Source organism: Lissotriton vulgaris, chromosome 9 (genome assembly GCF_964263255.1).
Source record: "Lissotriton vulgaris chromosome 9, aLisVul1.2, whole genome shotgun sequence".
NCBI lineage: Eukaryota > Metazoa > Chordata > Amphibia > Caudata > Salamandridae > Lissotriton > Lissotriton vulgaris.
Window position 1 is genome coordinate 672,424,791 of NC_141697.1, and position 6,978 is coordinate 672,431,768.

The window sequence follows — 6,978 nt, forward strand, 5'->3', positions numbered from 1 at the left end:
CAAACCAAGACTTTATCACTGGGAATGTAATACATTATTACTCAATTGGCTAGGACTGGAAATAGTGTCCACGATGACCTGAAGTGAGGAGACCAGTCTCTCTTGAGGTGAAAATGCCTCTTGAGGAATCTTTTTCATCTTACATGGAATATACCTAGCCCACTTGTAAAAGACACATAGATAGAGTCTATCTGCTCTAAACTATGAGTATTGCCTATTTTTTAAAAGAATGATACAATAAAGGCCCTCATTCTGATTTTGGTCAGACCGCAACCAACGGCTTGTCGGTTGCGGTTCAGACCAGCATCTGCTGCTGTGGTCCGACCGCTGCATTACAATTAGAGCGGTCGAATGCAGCAGGCGTAGAGACCATCTAATGCTTTCCAACAGCCTGAAGGAGCCCGTCAGACCGTCGGAGGCGCAGTAATCCATACAATAGGGGCGATGCCTGCTCAGGCACCCTTGTAAGAATAGCAATGTCCCTTCCTGCTAGCCCTTTCATGTTGGTTTGCCCACTTTAAAAAGGCAGGTGGAAAGTGACTTTTGGGGGCCACTTGCAGGGCCCCCTTCCCCTCTGGCCCCCCACAATGGGGCCTGGGGGGCACCTAAACATCCCTACATCAGCTGGTAGGCACGGCAGGATGCCTGCCACAAGGTGCAGGGATGTTTATAAAGTGTATATTTTCTAGTGCAGCTTGTGAAGGTAGTCCCATTGTAATAATGGCAGCAGGACCATAGACTTCTTGTCGGCTGTCCCGTTTCCGAAACGATGGCGGTCAAACACTCGTCCAACCAGCATGGAATGATGCCCAAAGTCTTGCTTGCCCAGCAATACACCTTTATGGAGGGCCGGAAAGGCAATGCCCAGACCTCTATAAATATTGAAATATATAAATAAACAAACAAACGCAGGATCGCCAGCAAAGACCTTGGGTGCACTGCCTGAATTGAATAGCTTTAGAATTTTCTTATTTTAACACACTGCACCATGTCTAATCTGAGGGTCTCAACTATCCATAATCCAATAAGTATCGCCTGACCATTTGAGGCAGCAGATGTCCTCGTGCACAAGATGGTCCGGCTTTGGTGATGTTATAAATGTTCTGACTGATTGATTGTTATAACTTTCAATATGACAATTGCTAGTAAATGGCCTGGTCCAGGCGAGGTAAAATTGTAGGGGCTATTGCATTCTCGTAAGAGTCTCTCTGCCAACTTTGGAACTTTATGGCTTTGTGTTCATTGTGCTTCTTTGGGTAGGTGTTTAAGTGTAATATATAGTCCAACATCATTTATGTGGATTCATACCTTTCAGGCTTCAGAAATTGGATTGAGAGAAAGTTGTCTGTTTTACACCTTTTGCCTGCAGAACATGACTAAGAAGTAGTGCTGGTTATGCATTCTGCTGTGCCGACACCGTTCATGCGTGGAACTGATCTTCTTCGCAGTTCTGGAGAGCTACTCCGAATTCCCTTGTTTAGCACCAGCCAGGTCCGACGAGCTGAAATCAGTGAAGTTGTGCTAGTCTGTTCCACAAATGCCTTCATCAGTCTTGGTATGGATGTAGTGTCCTAGTCCATTTCATTCTTTACATTATTAAAAGGCTGGTGAGTTGGGATATATAGAGGTTCTATCACCATTCAATGCTCCTTTTGTAAAAGAATGAGGATTCACATTGAAAATCCATTACATATTCTTAACACTGTAAGGGACCAAGAGCCACATGCATCAAGCTAAAAACCGGTCGCAAACGGGCAGATTCTCAGGATTTGTCCCTTTGCGACCGGTATTTTTGCATTTGGGATGCATCATCCCAAATGCAAAAATCGCAATTTAAGGAATCTCTAACTTGAGATTCCTTAAATTGCGATTGCATTTAAGGAATCCCAAATTGAGATTCCTTAAATGCAATGCATCAAAGTAAAAAAATTAGCGATTTCACTAATAGGAGTAGCAAATTACCATGAAGTTGAACTTCATGGTAATTTGCAAAAACTCAGAAAAATGCACTTTTGGGCATTTTTCAAAGTTTCATGTTGCGCACACACATGCCCTTAGGGAATGTATGTGCGAAACATATGTGCACAGATCAATTTCAGGGGTGCAACAGGGTGTCAAAGGAAGAAAGAAGGTAGTGGTGTCCCCCAAAGAGGAGTATCCGCACTATCACAAAAGAATGTATGGTTGGAGACAATTAAAGGACAATAAATATTGAACTAGTATAATAATACTAGCGGAGTGCAACAAAAACCCACGTCACTCACTACCAGGGGTGACCAAAATGTTGAGAAAGACCTCCGCATATAAATATTACAGAAAAACTGGGTTAGGCGTGCACCATGGTGAATCACAATAGTCAAACTAGGGGATCTTTGTACCGCAGTGGACTTTTGTGCACACACTAATAGCAATCGTCTGGACCTCATGGACGTCTAGTTTACAGTTATGATGATTTGAAGAATAAAAAGAAATAAAGATTCTCAGACTCTGAAGGATATCGACTGATTCTTTCTGTCTTGTACCATTTACTGTTATAAAATATAATGCTTTATGGTGATTATTAGATCCCTTAGTTTGACTATTGTGATTCAGGATGGTGCACACCTAACCCAGTTTTTCTGTGCAACAGGGTGTCCTTTTGACACCCTGGCACCCTTGAAATTGTATTCTCAATTTGCGATTCTCTAATTGAAAATCGCAAATTGAGAATGTCTTCCCATTCATTCCTAAGGGCCTCTACGCCCATAGGAATGAATAGGGAGGTATTCCTTAATTGCGATTCGCAATTTGCGAGTCGCAATTAAGGAATGTTTAGAAATCGCTTATTTTTAGCAATTTATACATGCATAGGCTTTTGCGATTCCTTAATTTGCGATTCCTTAAAAATCGCAATTAAGGATTCGCAAAAGCCAACATTGATGCATGTGCTTGCAAATGTTTAATTATTTAGGTCCATAATCAGATCCTTTTAGCGTATTCTTCACACTCTTTTCGTCTTACTTTGATTGGTAATTGGGCCATGTTACAGGTACATCTCCTTTGCAGACATTTATTAATTGGCACAGATGAGTTTCTTTTTAGCTTGTATTTTCCCTAGGCCAGAAGGATTCTGGGTCAATATCTTTGCTTCTACTTAGTTCCAACATGTTTCTCAATCCTTACCGAATAAGCTGCTTTGATTGGCTCCTCTGGCAAATTATAAACAGGCTGAGCTTTACCCACACAGTGGTGTAGCTCAGGCTTTTGACACTCCGTGTGACCCCTTAGTTTACAGCACTGTGCAGGTAAGAGGGGGGAGTTGGGCAGAGGCGCAATTAGAGCCACATTTCGGGGGGGGGCTAAGAAAAAATTTCGGGGGGGGCTGAACTTTAATCAGTAGGCAGAGTAGAGCGCAGAGTCGAGCTGCAGGGGCTCTTATTATTATTATTATGTTTCTTATATAGTGTCAGAATCAACCCCCGAAGGGGTATCTCCGCGCTTGCCTTGGGAACCCGTCCTGGCTTTTTTCCCTGTGAGATAGCCCCTACAGGGCATCCCCAAGGTGAAAGCCGGGCATCCCGCCGCGGGGGGGCCATTGTGGAGATTAAGCAAGCTTAATGCCCAGAGTTGCAGAGTGTGAACCCATGATTAGGTCAGGCACCGAAGCGAGAATTATCGAGTCCAGGGACATTTGAGCTCAAGACCCTGCCGCGTCGGGAATTGAACCCTGGTCCCGGGTCTGACCTCTGCTTCAGGGTCTGCCTGCTCTAACCAGTGAGCCACACTTCTCCACACTTCTCTTACAAGGGCTGAAACAATAACAATGCCTAATTAACATTCAAATGGTCTTTAAACGACCTGTGAAACGTTCGGGTGCGGCTGTGTGTGTGCCCGGGATCTGTCTCATCCCGGGCTGCCACACACGACGGTTGGGGGGGCTGAAGCCCGGTGAGTTCAATGGGTGTTGCGCGCCTAGAGTTGGGTGCGGGCGACAGATGACAATGAGCGGGGAGGGCGTTTAGCGCATTGACGAGGGAGGATAAGGAAAAGAGAAAACGTATGTTGCACTTGCGGCACGCCGCCACCCCCAAAAAAGTGAAGCCTGGTGCGGACCATCCCGCCGCCCTCCCCAGCTACGCCACTGTGCTCACATTTCACCTTAATCAGGGCACAAGTCAGGGGTGCACGCAGGTGAAGGGCATTCACCAACTCTTTTCACAGGGTGAATGCCATCCACACTGTGAAGAAGATGGGCCCCACTGAATAATGTGTTGAACTCGTCCCTGTGTAATTTTTAAACACTGGGACACATTCAGCAGCGCCTGCATATTTTCTGTCTTCATTCTGCAACAACGTGCTGGCGGGAGAGGACTTTTAGTTCCGACTCTAGCTGAGCCCATAATAAAGGCCACATTTAGGGGTCATCAGGCCTCCTTTTGTTTGAGTCTCCTGGCTGGGAGCAGTCAGGATCCTGACACCTAGATGCAAATGCAGCAGAGGGAAAACAAAGGCTTGCACCTTCTTAGCACTTTACTCATACTTAAGAGAAGCAACTTTTCACTTTGTTCAGTCCCTGTTTATGAGATATGGATGCACTGTAAGAACTTGTCTTTCCCAGTATTTACACAAAATAAATAGCATTCATATAGCACGTACTACCCCTGTGGAGGCGTTGAAATAATTTAAGTACCACTATTTTTTTTTGTATAGCGCTTCTCATCCCAATAACACGTACATATTGCATACACAATAAATCATATAAGTTTGTACATCAATGTACAGGATGTGTTACATAAAACAGTGGAGGATTGCAAGGTGACAGAATCGCATATCTTCCATAGATCACTGTGCTATATTAGAAGGACTACAATGCAACTGCAAGTAACATAATGATTGCTGTGTTGAAAGCAGTAACCCACTTACGTATCTACATAAAATAAAATCTGAATAAGTAACCTCATAGGAAAGGTTTTGTGTAGCTTATGAGGAAAAAAAACAAATATACAAGGCAGCCTATTGCGCTGCATTGCGTTACTGTGCATCAGGAAGGTTTTACATGTGTGGTGCACTGGCGTTCCCATACATCCACCCATATATTTTGTGTGCAAATAATAAACGCAGTGTTTTAAAGGCATAACATATCATAGTAACAATTGGTTCTGTCGGATAAGAACATTTCTTTATAGTTCAAAACATTTATATAGTATCAATGACTCTTTGATAGAAGTTGGAACACATAAACAGTAACAATTTGTCTGCGGTATCAAAAACTTTTTCTTTGTCTTTTTCATCAAACAAAACAGAAATTCAAAGTACAGGCTGTCTAGTAATTCATAAAATGCAACAACGCAAGTGACATGAATTTTCAGTGAATAAATTTCCCAAGTGACAGAAGGTAACTGAGTGTTTTATATATAGAAGTGACAAAAGGATAAGTTAATAGTGCAGGGAAAAGGTTTTACAAGGAAAAAGACATTGTTCAGGTCCAAACAATATATGCTTAAAGTATCTCTAGTCCAAGCACCGATTGCCTAATAATTCATGGACAACGGGACCTACTAGTATATGGACGAGTATATCCATCGACGTTTCGACCCGGACAAATGCACAATTAAGGAAATGTCATTGCGGGTCTTCTTCAGGACAAAGGGACAGGTGATGCAACAGTCAATTCAATATGTGTTTTGAACTGTAAAGAAATGTTCTTACCCACCAGAGCCAATTGTTACTTATGATATATATGCCCAGGTTCTTAGGAATGCTGGGTTACCCCATTTCTTTCAACAATGTCTTCTAAAGGCAGACACACTAGCTTTCATTGAATCAGCTCTTGAGTTCCACTTCCCTGTAAAAGAATCAAGGTTATTCGCTATTTATGTGAGTTGGCATTTCAGCTAGGACCTGCTGGTGAGTTCAAGTCTTAGAAGTTCCATGATGGCTTTGAGAAAGTCAAAGTGTCTCTGTTCTGTAGTGTGTCAGTCAGCGCAAGTCCAGTATTGGCGGTATAGTATTCAGTCTTACACACTTTTGGCTGGAGATAATGTTTCAGAATGCCCTGTCTCGCAAGGGTCAGAGTGCCTAGTGGTGAGCAGAAGACAGGATACTACGGTAGAGGCTGAAGGCGTCCACACTCTCCTCATCCTATGTAGTAATCCTCCCTGAATCCAGCTGCAGGTCTTGGGTCCTTCTGGGTTGCTGAGTAGTTAAATCATTGCTCTTCATCTGTGAGTAATGCCTTGCTTCTCCTTCAAAGCTGCACTCTGCTCCAGGGTGACAGCCCTCTCCCTTTAACATGGCCCGTCTCTTGGCATACAGGGTTTTTGACAGCGCACACAGGAAAACGGTCCCTTCAGGTAAAAGCATTGCACAATACAATGGTCCTCTTCTCCATAGAGCATTGCACCAGGACGACAGCCCTCAATCATTACCACAGCCCTCACCTGGCATACAGAGGTCATGATTAGCACACAGGTTTTCTACATTCCCTTTATGCAAATCAGCCACTAAATGGACATCTCTTTATTTCTCCTATTTCACTTCAAAGGTCAATGGTTTGTCTCTAATTCTTGGTGCACAAGGTTATAGTGTGGCTTGCAGGCAGAAGTCACTCGAATTCCAAGTGTCAAATGCATTATATATATGGCTTAGATTCTTATTACTATATTCCAAGGAGGAGTGACTGAGAAGTGATACAGGATTTGCTCACTTTCCCAAACACCTAACCTTAGCAAAACAACAGGAACAAACCTCTATCGTGCTTAGCCTATCTCTCCATACCAGCACAAGGGGATCACCCTATGGTATTAAAAGGGCTCTCACCTACTGGAATTCTAAGTGGCATACTTCATTATAGAGTCCTCGTCCAGATAGCTAATGTATCTGGCTGAGCTCAACCTTGGTAGCTAAGGAAGCTCTTCGGTTATTGAGCGGGATCCTAGATTTAAAATGGTCTAGGGTGTCCTGAGGGTTAATTTTATATTCAAAGGGCTCCCTGGTGGA